The sequence below is a fragment of the Rhinolophus sinicus genome, chromosome 2 (assembly GCF_057876585.1).
Source record: "Rhinolophus sinicus isolate RSI-liver-muscle chromosome 2, RSI-T2T, whole genome shotgun sequence".
NCBI lineage: Eukaryota > Metazoa > Chordata > Mammalia > Chiroptera > Rhinolophidae > Rhinolophus > Rhinolophus sinicus.
This window is the reverse complement of record NC_142502.1, coordinates 119,296,155-119,319,289: the sequence shown is the minus strand read 5'-3', so window position 1 is coordinate 119,319,289 and position 23,135 is coordinate 119,296,155. Positions and strand designations below refer to the sequence as shown.

Genomic DNA, 23,135 nt, shown 5'->3' with positions numbered 1-23,135 from the left:
CAGGCTACCGCAGAAATGGGAACATTTTGCTGCCAGCACCCACATGCTTGAAAGCAGGGGAACGGCAGCAATGGACTTGGCCCTGGCAGGTCAAAAGTCCCCACTGTGGATGGTTGGGTCTGACAGCCCCATGGGGGGCTGGTTTGACCCATGATTTGCAAGTGACACCAGGGGTGGTGGCTGAGTGGCCACCGCAAGTGACTGTAGTATACGGAGGTCCCAATACCGGGATGATTTTGCGGGAACCTATGTGCTTTCACTATGGCCTATTGTGGGGTCCCCTGTTCTGTTACATGTTGAAACTATGCAAGGGACCCCAAGAACTGCCATAAAGGTCTGGTACCACAAACCACGAAAGGTGCCAGTGGCAGCGACCCTCCTTTCCCAGGACAAAAAGCTAGTGTGTATCCTCCCAGATGGAAAGGATTTGCCATTGTTGGTTCCTAAAACTAATGTTTCTTTTCGTCCATAGGTGCCGATAGGCTAATATGGCACAGGGACCCTCGCGGAAGACGCTTGTCACGTAGATTGTGAGGCGAGACCCTGTAGGGGTGGAGTGTGGGGATAGAGCCCCAGAGAGCAGTTTCCAGGCTCTCGGCCTCACGTGGAAAGGTGCTGGCTCAGGTAGTAGATGGCCATCAGCTGTGGCTAGTTGGCCGTCAGCTGTGGCTCTTGAGCCATTGGCCACTAATATAACTGCTGCGGCTGCGTTAGGGAGGGAAGTCGAGGAGAGAGTTGGTCGGTTGGCAGAAAGTGGACAGCAGGTCACACGTCGTGTGAACCCAGCCTCCAGTGAGACTATAGCAGTATGACTCCCTACCTATGGCTCCGCGGGTGTTCTTTTTTGGCCTCACCATGTCCTGCGTTCTTGTGTGGGGAGCGGGAGCAGAGACCCCGCAGGCCACCTCGCACAACACACTCATATGGAGAATATAAAACAAAAAAGTAGTAAACGAACTAATGAAACAAACAAATATAAACTCATAAGCACAGACAACAGAATGTGGTTACCAGAGAGGAAGGGGGCGGGGAGAGGGCAAAGTGGATAAAGAGAGTGAGGTCAAATACATGGTGATGGAAGGAGACTAGACTTTGCATGGTGAGCACGCAATAGAATACACAGACATCAAATTATAACGTACCCCTGCAATTTATATAATGTTTTTAACCAATGTTATCTCAATACATTTAATAAAGAAATTAAGAAGTGTTGACAACCTTTGAAGCTGGAGCTGAGCACTTATGGGTTCGTTATACCATTTATTCTCTCTACTTTTAAAAAAATTCCATAATAAAAAAGTTTTAAAAATAAAAATAAATCAAAGTGACTATAACAAGATGCAAAGGACTGAGACAAGCAGAAGCGTTACTTCCCTCACAAAGGAAAGCCTACCCGGACTCCCCGCGGGAAGTAGGGGGGGGTGGCCTGGGCTCATCCCCACCCTCCAGCCTGACCCATCCCGATAGGAAGGAAACAAGCAAGATGTGGGCGTCCCTCTTCCAGGACTCCGGATCCCGGCATTCTCCTCCTCGCTTGCCTCTCACTAGCTCAGGGTCTGGGCACTTTACCTCCCCGGGGGCAGTTCTACTCTTCCTAAAACGGCTGCACCGTCAGGAGAGGTGTGCCAGCATGGAAAGGAGGTAGGTGGGCGTGCGTCCAGAGTTGTACAGGTGAGGCAGAGTCTGGCATTTTCCTAAGATTGCTCGGGGGACACGGGGGTGGATGGAGCGGATCGTGATGAGGAAGAAGAAATGAACACACCCGTCTCCCTTCCTCCTTCCCTTCCTCTTCCTCTCACCCCGCCCCCCTAGGGGCGGTACCCTGGTCCCTTGGGGAAGGTTTTCGGGCTGAGGACCCGGGAGGACGAGCCCTGGAGTGTGGCGGGCCGGGGGAGGTGGCTTGGGTCTGGGCCGCGGCAGCCGGGTGGCCTGCGCCGCAGCAGCCCCTCCCCCGCTCCCCTCCCCCTCCTCTCCCTCCTCCTCGTCTCCCCATCCCCGCCCCCCCTCCCGGTCCCCGGCAGTCGCGGCTCGAGGAGCAGCCGGCGGCGCAGCGGCCGCGTAGCTTTTGTCTTCGGGCCGCGGGGCGGCGGGGCCCAGCACAGGCGTAAGTGACTGGCGGCCGGGCCGCCGGGGGCTCGGCGGGCAGCCTCCCGAAGATCGGGGCGCACCCTGCGGGGGATGCTGGGCTCCAAGTCGTCCCGTGGCGCACGGCCCGGGAGGGGGATTCGGCGGGCGAGGAGGTGCAGGGCTGGGGGGCGAGGCGGTGCAGGCTCGTGGGGCGCAGGGAGCGCGGAGGGGCCATCGCTGAGAGGGGCCACTGCCGAGTGGGCGCAAGCGGCGGAGGGGCGCGGGGAGCGCGGAGCTGCCGGGCTCGGGCAGGGGTGCAGGCTCACAGGGCGCCGCAGCCTTGTGCCCGCGGACGTGCGAATTGGGTGCAAATCCTGTCGGCTCTGTTTCTCCGGGCAGAGGCCACGCGGGGACGGAGGAGGCAGAGAGGACAGGCAGTGATGGAGAAACGGGAGAGGAGCTGGCCGGCGTCACCATCATCACCACCGTCACCACCATCACCATCACTGACCGTCGGCCATCCCGGCTCCCCCGACCTCCCCTCCTCTCTCATTTCCCTGTGCCATGCCAACTTTATCAGATTATTTCCTTTTCACTGGTAACACTTTGAAAAAGCGACAGCCCCTCACATTAAGAATAAGTGTATCTGCTGTGGGACATTCTGTCATCGTTGGTTTGCCGGTTACCTCAGTTTTCACATCAGAAAAAGGGGCACAGTGATTCTTCATTACTCATAGGCAGACTGAGATGGCTGGGATGCTTTCAGTTTGGCTAATCCTGGTACTGAAAGGGTTTTATATGTTTTTAAATTTATTTTCTCTCAGTTGGTGATGATGATGATGATGATGATGATGATGATGATGATGATACACTAATGTCTTCATTAAGTTAGCTAATCAGGAGTTTCACAATTTTCTCTCCTTGGATTTTAGAGTGTCAAAATACTCGTAGCAAACAGAGACATTAGGAACATGAAACTTTGACTAAAATACTGCTTTCCTTGACAAATAAAAGCAGCAAAATATGTACTTTTGTAGAAAAATCACCTGAGGACTGGAAGTAATGACTGTCCTCTGAAATGTAGTAAGTGCCCTGTTAGTGGTTAGTGGCTCTAGAGCTCATTATTTTGGGTGCATATAGTGTCCCCAGGGTGTTTGTCACCTGACCTGAAGATTGTTTTAATTGCTGTGTTTCAAAAGTGGCATTTACCTTGTCCCAGGGAGTAGTCAGAACATAGTTCAACAGAGCCGGCCAGACTAACTGGAAGCCAGCATGAGAGAGAACAGGGACCTTCTCCTTATGAAAAGTTAACGTACAGAAAACAAGCTCCCAAGCCCTCTGCCCCTGTGCCTACTGGTTAAAAAAGGAAACTTGAACTTCTGTGTTGCGTGTTCTAACCTAAGAAAGACAACTAGACAATCCTACATTTCTTGACATGCTTGGAAAAATTTCTTCCTCCAAAAGGATTGCAGGACTCCTTTTTAATAGTGAAGGAGTCCCCCCTATGGAATGGGTCATCCTTTGTCCAATTCCTACAATTCAAGAAGGAGAAAAGTAATATTAACTGTAATGTGGACCTAGCTGTACAGCAGTTGTCATCAGTAGTTTAAGATACCTCAAACATTGAAATATAACTATGCATCCTGAACTCAAACCTCTCTATGTTGTGAAATGGGAGTTTTAAATACGCCTAGTATATGTATAGAAAATGACTTGGAAATAATTTATTTCCCTCAAAATATTTCAGGGCCTCAAATTTAACTAAAGCAGAGTCAATCTAAAACAATCTCATTTTCAGAACAAAGACTTAAAGAATTATTCACCATGTTTGTAATTCTGGATCTTTGAGAAATATCTAGCATCTTAAGGAACTTTGACGCCTTTGGTTGTTATCGAATTCTATTGTTATATCCCTCATGAATTGTTTTAGCCCATATGAATATTTATATCCCCATATGAATTGTACTGTAATTTAAAAATAATGCATTTATTTTTATTGGGGAATGATTACATACAAAAAATTCACAGCTCTTCAGTGTATAGCTTGGTGAATTTGTACCTATGTATACCCCTATCTAACATCCTCTAATATTGTATAACAAGACATACAATATTTCCATCATCCCCGAGTGTCCCCTCAAGAGCCCCTTTCTAGACATAACCACCACTCTGACTGCTGTCAACCAGAAAAATAATTTCTTCTAAAATATTTAAAACATAATTTCTTTTAGATTTCCCCCCACTAAATCTGGTTGGCCTATTCCTTTAGCACATATAACTAAGTCCAGGCCCTGAGCCCAGCACTGTGTAGACATGAGCCTTCCCCTGGAGAGGCAAATTAGGCAGATAATTAAACAAAATGGGTAATACCATATGTGCAGATGCAGAGGGTTTGGGGAATTCAAGGTAGGCTCTATCCCAAATTTGGGGGGTGTTTTGTGTTTTTTTTGAGGGGACAAGGGAAGGCTTCTTGGAGGATGTAAATTTTTAAGTTGGAAACTGAAAAATGAGTAGAAGGTATTTAGCTAAAACATGTAGTAAGAAGAAAAAAAGTATTGCAGGTGGAAGCAACATCATGAGTCATGGCTCAGAAATAAGAGCATGAGGGTTCGAGGAATAAAATTAACTCTGGGTAATTGGAGTAGAGGGCTGTGGGGAAGAGTGAAATACAGCTGGAGAGATAGTAGGGACCCAAACAGAAAGGCTAAGGCCATGGGCTTTGCTCTAAGGTCAAGGAGAACCTGTGGACAGCCTTCGATGGTGGGTGTGGCAGGATGAGATCTGATTTCTCAGCTGACTACTGTGTGGTGGGGAGCCTGGCTGAGAGACTGAGGTGGCAATGGGGGAAATGGATGGACTTGAGAAAGATTTAGAAGGTAAAATCAACACAACTTGGTGTTTGACAGGCGAGGATTCAAGGATGACCCTTAAGTTTCTTATATTTTACAAAATAGGTGGATGACAGGTACCATTGGAAACATACGGGAAGAATCTAGTTTATATAATATCCTTCTTTGATATATTCCTTTCCAAATACACTTAATTTCAGTGCCAGTTAGGCTGTAACATTTAGGTAGAAATATCTACTAGGAATTTGTAACAAATATTTATCAAGCACATTCTACTGTGTTTCCCCGAAAATATGACCTAGCCGGACAATCAGCTCTAATGCGTCTTTTGGAGCAAAAATTAATATAAGACCCGGTCTTATACTATATTATATTATATAGGACCTAGTCTTATAGTAAAATAAGATGGAGTCTTATATTAATTTTTGCTCCAAAAGACGTATCAGAGCTGATTGTCCGGCTAGGTCTTATTTTCGGGGAAACACGGTATATGCCAGGCATGCTCTGATCCCTTGGGGTGCAACTGTGAACAAGACAATGAACGGTGCCCTTGTGAAGTTCACATTTTATCAGGCTGGAGCTGCTGCCTGGGAGCTGCCAGGTAGAAGTGTTGACAAAAGGCTTCACAGTGAATGAGGTTGCTCAGTAAGATATCAGGGAAAGAGCAGAAGACTAAGCTCAAACCCCGGGGAATATTAGGATATTAAAATGAAGAAAAAGAGAGATGGCCACCGGGGAAAGTAAGAACTGTGGTATTTAAAAGTCAAGGGAGTGGTTCCCAGTGTCACATGCAGCTGAGAAGTTATGTAGGATGAGGACAAGAGATGGTCTATTATTGGTGCTTCTCACAGTGGGGTCCCCAGACCACCATCAGCAGCAGTATCCCCAGGAATTGAGAAATGCAAATTCTTGGGTTGCACCCCAGACCTACCAAATCTGCATCTGAAACAGTGGGACCAGCAGTCTTTTAAGCAGCCTTCCAGGTGATTCTGATAAAAACTAGAGTTGGAGAGTCCCTGCTCTATTGCATGAATTGATACGGAAGTCATTGGTGCCTGGAAAACTTGGTGAAAGTAATTTCACTGGGGTTACATCCTGTTTGGGCAAATTTTTAAAAATTTTAATAGGAAGTTACAGTTTTGTTTTATTCTTTATTTAGGAGTTTCAAATGTTTTATTTCTGCATGTTTGAGTTTTTTTTCCTTTCTCTTATTTACTGGTTGATAATAGATTCATATTTTGTTTCATATTGTTCTGTATGATTTTTGAAGTTTTGTTTTTCTCTACTTTGAAACACATTCCTTTTTGGGGTCTCAATATGTTAGGCCACCTGCATCATTGATAATTGGTTCATTGCCCTCAACCCTGAAATTGAGGAATTAAAATACCCAAACAGAGTGCAATCATGATGACAAGTGGATCTCAACTCTGAATGGCAGCCTTAGGAAACACCTAGATGTTTAAATTAGCTCTTCCAGAAAGTCCCAAGACGCTATCAGGGATATAATTCTAACTATTTGAACTTATTACTCATGTGAAGTAATTGTAAGTGTACCCTTTTCATCTAAAGTAATCCAACAACATAACCATAATTATTGTACTTCTAATGTACTTGTGAAGCAGAGGACTCTTATTAACCAGGTCTTTTCCTGATGCTTTTGTTGTCTGGCTCTCAAGTATTTTATTTCATTTGACAGGAGGAATGAGAGCATATTACTATGTTTTACTATCATCAGGGAAAATCTATGGTAGATTCTCAGATGAGAAGAAACTGATGCAGATATTACTCTTATTGCCATCTCTGTTAAAAATGAGTATTTTTCTTTTTATAAGAATAAAAATTGATAGGTAGTTCCAGTGACAAGCACAAAGAAAGTTGTCAAATGTTGAGTGGATGGATGGATGGATGGATGGATGGATGGATGGATGGATGGATAAATGAATGGGTAGGTAGAAGAGTGATAGATAAAAAGGTAGCCTGAGAGAGTTGTTCTACCTAAAAAGGCAAAAGCATTCATTTTAAAAATATTGTTCCCCCTGAAGGAGGTACAGTGAAGTGAGCTGAAGACTTAGAGGTTTTAGTGATGCCCCTTATTTCTAATGTGATCATGTACAAATCCTTTAACATCTCTGAGCTCCTTGCGTTAAAGGATGGCATCAGTCACCTGCTGCCAGGTTTGTCGTCAGGACCAGAGAGTATAATGACTATGAATGTATTGTTAAAATTGTAAGTGCTATAGGAATGAATAATTTCTACTATGTGTGGTTAGATAATGGGTTGTAGTTTGATGTTGCTTTTAAATATGTTAGGACTGCACTTTTGTTCAGCAGCTTTCGGGACGTCCAAGTCATTCCTTGTGCCAGCCCACACCCGTTTTGCCAGGCTCCTTTACTCCTATCTGAATAAGGCGATGCAGTGATCTTTGATTTAATACAATGTTTTCCCACATGTGGGATGCATCATAGAAGCACATGTCGCCAGCGTGTCAAACCTTTGATTTATCAATTAAAATAAGAAAAAAACGCACAGAAATAAAGTCAACTTAAATTTGCTGTAAGGGGAAATATTGGATAAATTATGTCATCGAGAAAACATCCAGCCTAAAAGAAAGCCTATTAGACTTTACTTGAGCCAAACTGATGACAGTTACCAGGAAGCAAAAATCTCAACGGATTGAGAAAAGGCTTCGCAAAATGGCGGTTTGCAGCATATTTTATTCATAGACTCAAAGGAGGAGAGTTACATGAAATTCATTGGTGGTAGATTAAGAGGATGGGAGAAAGCAAAGCGGGAAAATCTCTGGGATTGGATAAAAGTAAATTGGAGAGACAGGTACTTCTTTTATATAGGTGAGTACAGGATAGTTAATAGTTCACTTTTTACAGCACATAGAGATGGTAATCGGGGGACAAGAATAATAATGAGGGATTCTGTGGTTTCCTGCTCTAGTCCAGAAAAAGGGATTACTGACATTCCAAGGCTGTCATTTTAGGTGCAAATGGACAATAGACAGGCTCACTTAAGGTGAAGACTGACTTTATGAAGGAAGCTTTAATGCTAAAGATGTGACTTCCCGCCATGACCCACCTTAGTTATGAATTTTTTTATGTTCACACCATCTTATGTGGTTGTTTTCAGTTTACTGAGCTTGTCAGTTTTAGCCTGTGCCCCCTTTTCCATCCTCAGTTACAACACAGGTGATATTTAGCTGTCTATGGCAAAAATTGCGAAGGCAGCTGGCACACGAATGACTATCTTTAGGGCAACTCTAGCTTAATCTATGTGAGAGTGAGATGCATAAAGTAATCTGAAGTTACTGACTATTGAGACTATGTCATGAGCTATTTTTCTTTCCAAGCCAAGGCAATCCAGTGGCACACAGTGAACCATTTCTCCAGCCCCTCTGTTAGCGGTAATAAGCCTTTGAGATAGGCCAATTTATCTCTGTTGTTTACAAGTGCTTTCACAAACATTTCTCTGCACAGGGATTCTTTTTGATAATAGGTGTTGCATTGCCACTTTTGCAGATAAGGAAGGAGGAAAAGCATTCCTCGCGGAGACCACAGATGGCCAATGCTCCGACTCAGTGTTCTGAGGAGTCCATTTCTCTTTCCGCCTAAGAACTTCTCAGTAATGGCGCTCCCAGCAAAGTGTGTGTCAGATCTCAGAGGTGTCAGCCTGTTAATCTTGTTTGCATGTTGATTCTTTTGAAGAATCATCAAGCGGAATCAGAACAGGGCCAATATGGCTCCCAAAGGAAAGGGTGCTCCCTGCCTGTGCTATGGATCTTGGCATAAGTGTGGGAGCCTTCTATTTAAGTTCAAGTTGAATGCTTACAGGCCTGGTGTGAGCTCTGGCTGTTCCAGCACACCCCATGAGTCTCTGGCCACATTTCTGGGCAGGGGCAGGCATCCAAAATGTAAAGACAGTGGGCTTTGTAGCAAAGCATTACTGGACACTTGCGATCTGTTGGGGACATAGTTTTTAGTCAGTTCTTGTAAAACTGATTCTTTGACCCAGTTCACATGAAGTAAATTGATGCTTTTATTCATAATTAATTTATTCATATATTTTACAAACATTTATGGAATACCTACTACACGCAAAAAGGCATAGAAATAACGTGGTGTTTTATTTAAATTATCTTTTTCTGTATCCACTTAACTTTTTACAAGAAAAGAACTGAGATGGAACTTGTCAAATGTCAGGATTTTTGAAATTGTAGTAATACTGATGAGAACCTCCATTTGATTTTCATGTTAATTATTGGCCTCAGACGCTCCACTCGTCTCTGGGGACTCTGCCGAGAGCTGCATTCTTGATGTCATCAAAATCTTTGTGAAACATGGCATTTGGATGATGACAAATTTGTTGTATATTTTCTGAGACAGACGGCTTTGTGTTTGCTAGTCAAAGTAGGTCACGACACTTCTGTAGAAGACTCTAAATCAGGGTGAATGGGTCCAGGAAAGTCACAGAACTTAGAAACAGGCAACCTGAGTTTGGGAATAATCATGTTCTTGAGAGAAAAGAGTACATGTTTTAGAGTAACTCAGGTCTGTGTTTGAGCCCTGACGAGGCCACTTAGCATGCTGGTTGATTGAGTGTGTCATTTCCCATTCTGTGCCTCAGTCTCCTTATTTGTAAGGTGGAAGTTATAATAGACCCTTGTAAGGATACGGTAGGGATCAGCTAACACTTAAACTGAAGACTTTTCGGGCAACAGGCACCATGCTAAACATTTCTCCTATGTTATTTCACTTAATCCTAGCACCATTTTATAGACAAGGAAACTAAGTAAGTAAGTTAGTCAAGTGTCAGCAACAGAGCAGGCCTGCAGTACATTTAGCTCACGTTATTAGTCTAGTCTTCTCTATGCTTTGCTGACTGTGTGCCAGCTTCGCTGGGCTTCAGTTTCGTCCAGAGTCAATGCACACAATGGCACCTGCCCCATCACTGAGCAGTCGACTTGTGGGGATGTTCAAATAAAACTTTGACTGAGAAAGCTCATTGTGAATCGAAAGTGCTCTAGAGATGCATTTGGCCATGGTATGTCATGGTGGGGCCACTGGTGGCGCCCACCTCCCTCACTGGGCTGCGTGCCAGTGAGCTGGTCCTTCGGTGCTCCTAACCAGGAGGCAGAGGTGGGTCTACCCATGTTTATGTCCCTGCCATCTCAATTATATCCTAATTCCATCTTGAAATCTGACGTTGAGTGATTCTGTTAAGCAAGACATTTGAGACCCAGCTGCATTTCAAAGCTGAAGAGTTGGTGTCAGAGCGAGAAAGAACATAAAAAGCATTATCTTTGATGAGAAATTTGCTTCTTAGTGGTGTCTGTATCTCTCTGTGGATGTAATGGCATGGACCTTACTTCTTAGGGGATATTTCCAATTGCATTGCTGCTTCCTGCCAAGTGACGACCTGTGACCACCAGTGACGGGCATTGCTCTTTCCAGAATGGTGCATGTTCCCATCATAGGCCCAGTAGGATTGTCCACATCCACCTCATTCAGGTTAGGCTTAGCAGCTAACAGTGGCAAGGGTGCAGGTTTCGTTGGGTGGTTGCTGGACAGAGTAGGAAGAAGGAAGACCCCCGTCCCCAGCCCCTAGGTGTGGCTTTTCTGGGAGTGAGGAGCAGATGACAGTCATTGTGGATTAGTGGAAGAGATGAGCCCATCTTCTTGCCTCCAGTCGTATCTGGCCTCTCCCTTTTGTACAGGAAGGAGAACGTGGAGGGAGGGCCTGTGAATGACTTTGGCTGTGATTGTGTTTATGTTCAACACATTGAGGGGGAGGGGAATGGTGCACATTTGTGTCAACATGAATGTGGTTACATATCTGCAGGCTGGAGTCTGTTTCCTGGTTTTAATAATAAGCTGGATTCAGCTTATTTCTTTTGGAGATCCCTGTGCCTTTATTAAAAAAGCATCAACTCTGCCTGAGTTTCTTATGTGTAGTGTAGGACTAAGAAATATAAACGTTCTTATGAGAATGTTCATTTGCCTGACGCTCTCAGTGTAACAACAGAAATAAAATCTAACTGAAAATAAACAATTAGCTTTATCCATGGTAAGTGAAACAAAATCTTAATTTATGCACTTGCTAAATTTTCTTCTCTGCTACATCAAGGAACAAAATGGATGAAACAAAAAAATGTTTCAAATATTTATTGCTGATTGCCGTTGACATTCAATGGCCATGACTTTCGGAGTTCACAGGCAGTGAAAGGACAGGCAATAGTATAATTCACAAACATATTGTTGTCTACCTCTGCAGGTTTTGTTAACAGAATCTACTTGCCATGTGGAAAGCTTTCTAGAATATTCGGTTTCCCAGAGACATCACGCAGGTAGTGAAGAGTATTAAACAGGAGAAAAGAACCTAGGTTTTAGTTCTGACTCCATCTTTGTTTAAGCATCTGACACTTGCTGGTCATTGAAGCCCTCTGAGTTTCAGTTTCCTCTTTTGTAGATGAGGGTGTAAGGGACACAATTGCCAGGATTCCTCCCAACTCTGCAATGTTAAGATCCCATGGTTTGAGATTAAGAAGTACCAATTGGCAGTTACAAAATAGTCATAAGGATATAAAGTACAGAATAGGGAATATAGTCAATAAAATATTATAATAACCATGTATGATGCCAGGTGGGTACTAGACTTATGGGGAGGGTGTCACTTTGTAAGTTATATAATGTTTAACCATTGTGCTGTACACCTGAAAATAATATAAAATAATATTGAATATCAATTGTAATTGAAAAACAAAAATTCTATGGTTCTATTCCTACATGTGCCTTTTCCCATCTCTTTCTCTTACATCCTGAACTCAGCATCCATTAACTATATGCTGTTACCATAATTACCCAGTCATTGAACACCATGTGATGGAGCATAAAGTCACTACTATTTATGTTAAACTGTTTCATTATTTTAGAAGGAGGGCAGGAGAGACCTCTATGCATAAAGCTCTAATTACAGTAATACAGTACATTAGATTATAGCTCTCTTTTGCTCTACTTTATCAATGATCATAGCCCAGTAAATCCAAGCCAAGATTTTTATTTCCATGCTCACATTTCCCAAATCCCACACATTCAACTCTTCCGATTGAGAAATAGAGGCCAGGATTGTGACTCTCAGCTTAGGAAGGGTTAGTGAGTGGGATGGTGGGGGCTGCCTCATGCCACACAGCACTCATCAGTGAGAAACACTTTCTAGACCTCTGAGTCCTCAGCTCAGGGCCTGCTGACACTGCCCCTCAAACAGTAGGAGTGTGTCACCAGGAGGTGCCCTGTGTTGAGGGTGCAACATGGAAGGGAGCATCTTTCTAGAGTACACATTTTGCTTAAAAGTTTTTTCAGAAGAAATATTAGCCAGATATAAAAACAAATTCAACTGTATCATGGAATAGAAGGCAAAACTTGCATAAATATTTGATATGAAATAGATCCATAAAGGAAATTTCAAGTAAATAGAGGCTAATTGGGGGTATTTTCCACAGGCCTCACAAATGTTCTTCTACTATTCAGGGCACTTTGGTGGAAAACATTGAAAATTATAATTGTTAACATTCGTTGAGTGCCATGAACTGTTCCAAGTATTTATTTATTTATTTTTTATATAAGACACATTTTCTTTTTCTTTTTCTTTTTTTTTTTTTAAGATTTTATTGGGGAAGGGGATCAGGACTTTATTGGGGAACAGTGGGTACTTCCAGGCCTTTTTCCAAGTCAAGTTGTTGTCCTTTCAGTCTTAGTTGTGGAGGGTGCAGCTCAGCTCCAGGTCCAGTTGCCGTTGCCGTTGCTAGTTGCAGGGGGCACAGCCCACCATCCCTTGCAACCTTGTGGTTGAGAGGACATATGCTCCAACCAACTGAGCCATCCGGGAGGCAGCTCGGCTCAAGGTGCCCTGTTCAATCTTAGTTGCAGGGGGCGCTGCCCACCATCTCTTACGGGACTTGAGGAATTGAACTGGCAACCTTGTGGTTGAGTCCACTGGCCCATGTGGGAATCGAATCAGCAGTCTTCGGAGTTAGGAGCATGGAGCTCTAACCGCCTGAGCCACTGGGCTGGCCCCCAAGTATTTTTTAAAGTACCATGTAACACCTAAATGTCACGAAATATTCTAGTCACTACTCAAATGTCCCCAATTGCCTCATCAATATATTTTTAATTTGATTTCTTTGAGTCAAGATACAAATAAGTCTCACTCATTACATTTGTTTTTTTATTACATACATATATATATGTGTGTGTGTGTGTATAGTCATATAACCCGGCCTTGCATTCTTTTATCACTTTTTAAATTTTCATTCCTATCACCTCATACCCCTCCCCTTTGGCAACCATCATATTCTCTATGTCTGTGGGTCTGTTTCTGGTTTTTTTTGTTTGTTTGTTTAATCATTTGTTTTGGCTTATTTTAGATTCCACGTATACATGAGATCATATTGTATTTATCTTTGTCTGTCTGACTTATTTCATTTAGCATAATACCCCCTAGGTCCATCTGTGTTGTTGCCAATGGCAACATTTCATTCTTTTTTTTATTGCTGAATTTAATACACACACACACACACACACACACACACATACTGGGGGTGCCAAAAAATGTATACACATTTTAAGAGTTGTTATCTGTGCTTAAGGAGTAGTTCACTGTAATCAGAAGTGTCTGGACGCTGATGGTAACCACTCCGAGCACCTCTTGTAATTGCAGAAGTCAAATGTGACTTGTATTCTCTTTTGTTATAGATATATATTGAGCATTACAATTAATAGTTCTTTCCTTTCTTAAAATGTGGATAGGTGTGTGTACATTTCTCTTTCTCTCTCTCTCTTAGATAGATTTATATATAGAGAGATATAGCTATGACATCTTCTTTAGCCATTCAGCTATTTAAAAAATTTTTTTTTCTTTATTGGGGAACCGTGTGTTTTTCTAGAGCCTATCAGCTCCAAGTCATTGTCCTTCAATCTAGTTGTAGATGGCGCAGCTCAGCTCCAAGTCCAGTAGCCGTTTTCAATCTTAGTTGCAGGGGGCGCAGCTGACCATCCCATGCAGGAATTGAACTGGCAACCTTGTTGTTGAGAGCTCGTGCTCTAACCAACTGAGCCATCCTGCTGCCCTGGCAGCTCAGCGGCAGCTCATTGTCTTTAATTTACTTGTGGAGGGTGCAGCTCACTGGTCCATGTGGGAACTGAACCAGTAACCCTGCTCTTAAGAGCTCGCACTCTAACCAACTGAGCCATCCGGCTGCCCTAGCCATTCATTTATTGACGGACACCTAGGTTGCTTCCATATCGTGGCTATTGTAAATAATGCTGCAGTGAACATAAGGGTTCATATATCTTTTCAAATTAGCATTTTTGTTTTTTTCACATAAATACCCAGAAGTAGAATTGCAAGATCATATGGCCACTCTATTTTTAATTTTTTGAGGAACCTCCATATTGTTTTCCATAGTGGCTGCACCAGTTTACAATCCCACCAACAGTGCATGAGGGTTTTCTTTTCTTTACGTCCCCTCCAGCACTTGTTATTTGTTGATTTATTGAAGATAGCCATTCTGACTGGTGTGAGGTGACATCTCAGGGTGGTTTTAAAATGCCTTTCCCTCATGACTAGTGATGTTGAAGGTGATGTCCATTGGCCATCTGTGTCCTCTGTGGAAAAATGTCTATTCAGTTCCTCTGCCAATTTTTTAATTGGATTCTTTATTTGTTTGGTGTTAAGTTGTATGAGTTCCTTATGTATTTTGGATATTAACCCCTTACCAGATGTATCATTTGTGAATACCTTCTCCCATTCAGTGGGTGGTCTTTTCATTTAGTTGATGATTTCTTTCACTGTGCAAAAAGTTTTAAATTGTGTTGTAGTCCCATTTGTTTATTTTGTCCTTTGTTTCCCTTCCTTGAGGAGACATATCCAAAAAGATACCGCTAAGAATGATGTCGAAGAGTTTACTGCCTATGTTTTCTTCTAAGAGTTTTATAGTTTCAGATCTTACATTTAAGTCTTTAATCCATTGTGAGTTTATTGTATATGGTGTAAGAAAGTGGTCCGATTTCATTTTTTGCATGTATATGTCCAGTTTTCCCAATACCACTTATTAAAGAGACTATCTTTAGCCCATTATATATCCTTGTCTCCTTTTTCATAGATTAATTGACCATATAAGTGATGAATTATTTCTGGGCTCTCTATTCTATTCCATTTATTTATATTAGGTTGGTGCAAAATAAATTTTGGTTTAAAAGGTTAAAAATAATTGCAAAAACCTCAATTACTTTTGCACCAACCTAATACATCTGTTTCTAATATATATATTTGTTTTTATGCCAGTATCATACTGTTTTGATTATTGTAGCTTTATAGTATAGTATAGTTTGGTATCAAGAAGTGTGATAGCTCCCACTATCTTCTTTCTCAAGATTTCTTTGGCTATTTGGGGTCTTTAGTGGTTTCCTATAAATTTTAAGATTAGTTGCTGTAATTATGAAAAGAATGCCATTGGTGTTTTGCTAGGGATTGCATTGAATCTGTAAATTACTTTAGGTAGTAAGGATATTTTAACAATATTAATCCTTCTAATGAATGGGCAAAGTAAATCCTTACATTTATTTGAAGCTTCTTCAATTTCTTTCTTCAATGTCATTCATAGTTTTCAGAGTACATGTCTTTAACCTCTTTGGTGAAAACTATTCCTAAGTATTTTATGCTTTTTGATGCAATTGTAAATAGCATTGTTTTCTTAATATCTCCTTCTGATCATTTGTTATTGGTGTACAGAAATGCACATATTTCTTTATATTGATTCTGTACCCTGAAGCTTTGGTGAATTCATTTATTAGCTCTAATGATTTTTTTTGTGTGTGTGTGTGGAATGTTTAGGATTTTCTATATAGTATCATGTCATCTGCAAATAATGAGAATTTTACTTTCTTCTTTCCAATTTGGATGTCTTTTATTTCTATTTCTTGTCTGATTGCTGTGGCTAAGACTTCCAATACTGTGTTGAATAGAAATAGTGGTAGAGGGCATCCGTGTGTGTTCCTAATCTTAGAGGAAAAGTTTTCAGCTTTTCACTAGTTAACTGTGTGTTTGTTATATATAGCCTTTATTCTGTTGAGATATGTTCCTTCTATACCCACTTAGTTGAGTGTTTTTATTATCAAAGTATATCGAATTTTGTTAAATGCTTTTTCTTGATCTATTGAGATGAGCATATGGTTTCTGTCTTTTATTTTGTTATGTGATGTTATGTTGATTGATTTATGAATGTTGAGCCATCCTTACATCCCTGGGGTGAATCCTACTTGGTCATGGTGTATAATCCTTTTATTGTATTGTCGAATCCAGTTTGCTAATATTTTCTTAAGAATATTTGTATTTATGTCCATCAAGGATATATGACATCAGACAATTAAGTTCGCGAACTGATCCTATAAAAAGTGCTACATACCTCATTGCTGAATATCACTACTGTCACCTTTGAATTACTCCCCTTGGGAAGCTATGCGCTGATGCCAGCACCTAGTCGACCCTTCAAAGCAATTTTGGAACTCTTTTTTTGGAATGGCCATCAGAGCTGTCGTCATATTATGCTTGATGTCCTGAATGTCATCAAAATGTCTTCCTTTCAATATTTTCTTTATCTTTGAGTAAAGAAAGAGTCACTGGGAGGCCAGATCATGTGAGTAAGGAGGGTGTTTTTTTTTTGATGAAGAAAAGTTCATGCAGCCTTTTCAGTATTTCCAAATAGTAAACTTGGTTAACTGTTTGTCTCGTTGGTACAAATTTATAATGAATAATCATCCCTCTGACATAAAAAAATAGTTAGCAACATTGTTGGAACATGTTTATGAACTTGTCAGACTTCGCGTGCCGCGCACGCATGTATTTTAATTTTTTTTTTTTGGTAAAGTTTTTGTCTGGTTTTGGTATCAGGGTAATGCTGGCTTTGTAGAATGAAACTGGAAGCTTTCCTTCCTCTTCAATTTTTTGAAATAGTTTAAGAAGGATAAGTAGTAATTCTACTTTGAATGTTTAGTGGAATTCAGCTGTCAGGCCGTCTGGCCCTGGATTTTTATTTTGGGGGAGTTTTTTGATTACTGCCTCAAATTTCATTGCTAGCAATAGGTCAGTTTAAATTTTGTATTTCTACCTGGTTCAGTTTTGGAAGTTTCTATACTTCTAGAAATTTATCCATTTCTTCTAGGTTGTTGAATTGTTGGCATATAATTATTTGTAGTATTTTTTAATGATTTTTTGTATTTCTGTGATGTAGTTTATAACTTCTCTTTTATTTATGATTTTATTTTATTGGGCTCTTTTATCTTGTTGAGTTTGACTAAACATTTGTTGATTTTTGTTTATCTTTTCAAAGAACCAGCTGTTAGTTTTATTGATCTTTTGATCTTTTCTATTGTTTTTTAAATTTCTATTTTGTTTATTTCCACTCTGGTTTTAACTATTTCCTTCTTTATGGTTTGTTTGTTCTTCTTTTACTAATTCCTCTAGTTGTAGAGCTAGATTGTTTATTTGGGAGTTTTCCTGTTTCTTAATGTAGGCCTGTATAGCTATGAATTTCCTCCTTAGAAGTGCTTTTGCTATATCCCATAAATTTTGAAAAGTTATGTTTTCATTTTCATTTGTTTCAAGATACTTTTTAAATTTTCCATTGGTTGTTTAGCAGCATGTTGTTTAGTCTCCAAGTATTAGTGATTTTTTCCAGCTTTATTCCTGTAGTTGATTTGTATCCATCGATGTGAGTGGAGATTTATATCCCCTACAATTATTGTATTACTATGGGTGTCTCACTTTTTGTCCATTAATAATTGCTTTATATATTTAGGTGCTCCTATGTTCGGTGCATAGATATTTACGAATGTTATATCCTCTTCTTGAATTGACCCCTTTATAATTATGTAATATCCTTCTTTGTCTTTTTTTTTTAATTTTTTTATTTTAAAGTCCATTTTGTCTGGTATGAGTATTTCTACCCCAGCTTTGTTTTCATTTCTGTTTACATGGAATATCTTTTCTCCATCCGTTAACTTTCAGTGTGTATGTGTCTTTCAAATTGAAGTGAGTCTCTCATAAGCAGCATATAAATGGATAATGTTTACTTATCCATTCAGGTACCCTATGTTTTTATTGGAGCATTTAATCAATTTACATTTAAAGTAATTACTGAAGTATGTACTCATTTCCATTTTGTTACTTTGTTTTCGGTTGTTTTTGTAGTCTTCTGTTCCTTTCTTCTTTCTCTTGATCTCTTCCCTTGTGTTTTACTGGTTTTTATTGGTGTTTTACTTGAGTTCTTTTTTATTTATTCTTGGTATATATTTTGTAGGTTTTTGGTTTTGGGTTACCATGAAGTTTATGTATAACATTCTATATCTACTTTAAGCTGTTAGGCATTTATGTTTGCATATATTCTATAAAGACTACATTTTCACTCTTTTCTCTATTCTGTATGTTATTGATGTCATGGTTTAGATCTTTTTGTGTTGTATATCTACCACTTATTTTAGTTTGAATTGAGTTTGATAACGTTTTTCTTTTGACCTTTCTAATAGCTTGTTAAATGTCTGATTCACTGTATGTATTAAATATTTGGCTTTACCTGTGAAATTTTATCCTTTCTCATATTTTCTTATTTCTGGTTATGACCAAGCATTTTTATGTAATTCTCTGTAGAATCTATAATTATGCTCATTTTTCAGATGAAGAATCTTAGGTACAAAAAACTTAAATAATTTGTCCAGAGTTTACATAGCTAGTAAGCAACAAAGCTGAGACTTAGACCCAAACAGCTTCTCTCTTCCCTCACTCCTCACACTGCCACCACCCCCCTTACAGAGAAAGCACCTGCACCCCAAAGTGTGAACTGTCCATATTACACACATGACAGGTAGATCTAATGAAGGGCAGGGGAGCTTTGCTCTGGAGGGTCTCCAAAATTTATTTCAAGACAAGCTTGGCAGATGTATCTGTAAAGTTTCCTTCTCTGGACTTTCAGAGAAGCACAAGACAGAACAGAATCTGAAACTGTCATGTTTTCTAGAAGTAAGCAAATGCTTCACTGCCATACTTTCTGCTTACTGATGAAGCCAGCTGCAGTCTTCCCAGACACTGATAGACCTACTCTTCTTCCTGGACCACTGAGCTAAGAAAGCTTGGTTTTGAACAAGAGGAGATACCCTGCAAGGATTATATATTCCGTCTCATAACTACTAAATGGATTGAAAATAGGTTTAAATAGAGATATGAGCAAAAGGCTATGGTTGTCAGTAGGAAAAAGGCATCAGTTTTGACTTGGGTTATCAAGGAAGGTTTCCTTGAGATAATGGTCCCTAACCAACTTGGGCAAGGAGGGATATTCTAAGCAGAGAAAAAGCATGAGTGAAGGTCTAGGATCAAACTTCACTCTGTGTATCTGGGGTCCAGAAGTGGTGTGTTTTCGGTACAGCATCAGATTGTGTGTGAGAGTGGGGGGGAATAAGGTTGTCATTGGAAAGTTCAACCATTATATTAATGGCTTTGAACCCCAAGCTAAGGAGTTTGAGTTTGATTAAGTGGCCAGTGATCAGCTCTCAAAAGTTATAGATGAAGAGAAATGATAAGATTTATGCATGAGGAAAAAAACAGGCCACAATCTGTAGAATAGAAGAGACTGGAAGAAAAAGAGAGAATGTCAGTTTAAAGACTAATTAGGAAACGATTTAAATAATTGAAGCAAGAAATAATGAGTTTTTCAATATGGCAAAGGCAGGGAACATGGAAAGGAGCATACTTTTAATTCCAGGAGTGTTAAGATGTGATATCTTCAAATGTTGTTGCAATGGAGAGAAATGAAGGAGACAGCTATGACTCCTGTACAAGGAGAAAAAATGTTTTATTAAAAGAAATATAGGGTTCTGCTGACAGTAAAAGTAATTGTCCTTATCCTTTTTACTGAGTAGAGCTAAAAATCCCTGGACATTACATATAAAGAAGACATAAGAATATTGAAAAGTAGAGTGAGAAAGACAGAAGTATTAGGGACTTCAGGACATGAAAAATGACATTGCAGTGAATTTCTGGGATTTTATTTTGCCACTTGTATTCCAGAATCTCATAACATAATACTTGAATGTATTTGTCTAGGCTTCGATTAAAAAAAAAAATCACTCATCATGCAAGGAATCAGGAAAATCTCAACTTGAATGAAAAAAAAATCAAGCAACAGATGCCAACACCAAGATGATACATATGTTAGAACTATAGGAAAATGATTTTAAAAACAATCATCATAAAAATGCTCCAAGAAATTATGAACACCCGTGAAACAAATGGAAAAAAAAAAAGGCAGAAAATCTCAGTGAAGAAATAGAAGATGTAAAGAAGAATGAAATTGAAAATTTAAAGGAAAACCACAGTAAATGAAAGAAAAATCTCAATTGATGAGCTCAACAGTAGAATGGAGGAGAGAGAAGAATAATCAGTGAACCTAAGATAGACAAACAGATTCCCCCATATGAATAACAAAGAAAATTGATTGAAAGAAAGAAAAGAAGAATAGAGGCTTAGGGGCCTGTGGAACTATAAAAAAACGAAAACAAACAAAACCCCCAAACATTCATGTATTTGGATTCCTAGTAGTAGAGGAGAGAAAGCACAGGGCTCAAAAAGTTCTCAAATAAATAATAGTTGAAAATTACCCACATTTGACAAAAGATATATACCTACATATTCAAGAAGTTGAGAAAATCTCAAATAAGATAAACCCAAAGAAATACATACCAAGACACATCATAGTTAAACTTCTAAAAACTAGATGCAAAGAAAAAAAAAATCTTACAAGTAGCCAGAGAAAAATGATGCCTTACCTATGGTGGAAACAATTTGAATGATAATAGATTTCCCTCAGAAAACATGGAACCAGAAGGCAATGACAAAACATTGTTTTTTTAAACCGTGAAAGAAAAGAACTGTCAACCTAGAATTCTATATCTAGTGAAAATATCTCAGTAATGAAGGGAAAATCAAGATGTTCTCAGATGAAGGAAAACTCAGGAGATTTGTGAGAGTGCCTTTAAAAATATAATATAGAACCACTCTGCATAATGGCTAAAGGAGGTTCTCCAAACACAAAAGGAAGTGAAAAAGAAGAAATCAGAGAACAACATGAAAGAAGAAAAAATAGTAAGCAAAAATATGACTAAATACAATAGGCTTGCCCTTTTCTCCTGAATTTTCTAACCGAGGTTTGATGGTAAAAACATAAATTATAACGTGATCTAATATGGTTTTCAGAATATGTAAAAGAAATACTTAAGACAATTATATTATAAATATTTTTTAATATTTAAAAAAGGGTAAAAAGACATAAAGGGTGGTAAGTTTCTACACTTCACTTAAACTGGTACAATATCAGTAGCAGTAGACTATCATAAGTTATTTATATATAATGTAATATCTACAGATCTCTATGATACATTGAAAACACTGAATAAATCAAAATGAAATCTAGAAATATTTGAGTAACCCACAGGAAGGAAAAATAAAACAGGAACAGAGAGACAAGAAATGAGGGAGCAAACAGAAAACAAAACTCAAATGGCAGACTTAAGCTCTAACGTCTGAATAATAATTGCTTAAATGTAAATGGTCTATATATACCACGGAAAAGACTGATTGACAGAGTGGATTAAAAAACATGATTCATTTTTTGCTTTGTAATAGAAACTCACTTCAAATACAACAATATAGGTAGGTTGAAAGTAAAATGGTGATAAAAATTATACCATGCTAATATTAATTTTATAAAGTAGAAGTCACTCTATTAGTTTCAGATAAAGTGGAATTCAGAGCAAAGAAACTTACCAGGGACAGAGAGGGACATTACATCAAAAGGTCAATACAACAAGAAGATATAACAATCCTAAATGTGTATGTATCAAACAACAAGGTGTATAAATGTAAAGCCAATACTGATAGTACTGAACAAAAACTGATGGGAGGAGAAATAGACAAATCCACCATTGTATTTGGAGGCTTCAATACCCTCTCTCAGCTACTGATAAAACAAATAGAAAGAAAATCAGTAGGAATACAGAAGAACCAATGACACTATCAACCAATAGGATCTAATGGACACTTTTAGAACACTGTATCCAACAACAGCAGAGAACGCATTCTTCTCAAGCATCTATGGAACATGTAGCTAGATGGAACATATCCCACGGCATAAAAGAACCCTCAACAAATTTAAAGGAATTGAAAGCATGTAGAGTGTGTTCTCTGACCACAATGGAATCAAGCTAGAAATCAATGACACAAAGATAACGGGAAAATCTCCAAATACCTTGAAACTAAACAACACACTTCCAAATAATTCATGAGTCAAATAGTAAGTCCCAAGGGAAATTAAAGAAACACATTGAACTTAATCAAAGTGAAAATATGAATACAACATATCAAAATTTGTGGGACACAGTTAAACCAATGCTGGGAGGGAAACTTATAGCATTAAATACATTAGAAAAGAGAAGTCTCAAATCAGTAATCTAAGCCCTCCCACCCTGAAACATAAGAAAAAGAGCAAAGTAAATCGAAAGCATGCAAAAGGAAGAAAAATAATAAAGATATAATAAAAAAAAATCTGTGGATTTGAAAACAGAAAAATAATAGAGAAAATCAATTGAACAAAAAGGTAGTTCTTCAAAAAATTTTTTTTAAAAAGAAAATTCTCTAGCAGGACTGACAAAGAAAAAAAAGAGAAGATGCAAATTCTAATACCAAGAATGGAATGGCATATCACTACACATTCTGCAGACACTAAAAGGATAATAACAATACTGTGAACAACTCTATACACATTAATCTAATAATGTAGATGAAATGGACCAACTTTTCAAAAGCACAAACTACCACACCTGCCCCAATATGAAATGATAGTTTGGATAGCCTTATAACTGTTAAGGAAATTGAATTCCTAATTTAATATCTCTCAACAAAGAAATTTCTAGGTTGTGATGATTTCACTGGAGAATTCTACTAAACTTTTAAAGAAGAATCAATAACAGTTCCACCCAGTGTCTTCCAGAAAACAGAGAAGGGAACACTTTCCAGTTCTTTTTATGAAGCCATTATTACCCTGATATCAAACCAGAAAACAATGGTATGAAAAGGGAAAACTAAACACTATGAATATAGGTGTAAAATTAT

The 23,135-nt window shown here is 39.3% G+C and overlaps 1 protein-coding gene across 7 annotated transcripts in view; it reads left to right on the top strand.

Annotated features, from left to right (window-relative positions):
- The first annotated feature begins 1,419 nt into the window (after positions 1-1,419).
- The window catches only part of GPR45 (G protein-coupled receptor 45), an 85,656-nt gene continuing 63,940 nt past the window's right edge, over positions 1,420-23,135 (top strand). For 2 of the 7 annotated variants that reach the window (XM_074332474.2, XM_019751703.3), the window contains exon 1: positions 1,475-1,641. The gene's annotated coding sequence lies outside the window, so the exon portion shown is untranslated. Of the gene's footprint in view, positions 1,642-1,767; positions 2,105-2,466; positions 5,249-23,135 lie in introns of those variants that run through there. The other 5 variants (XM_074332473.2, XM_019751705.3, XR_016020403.1 and 2 more) reach the window with 4 other exon arrangements.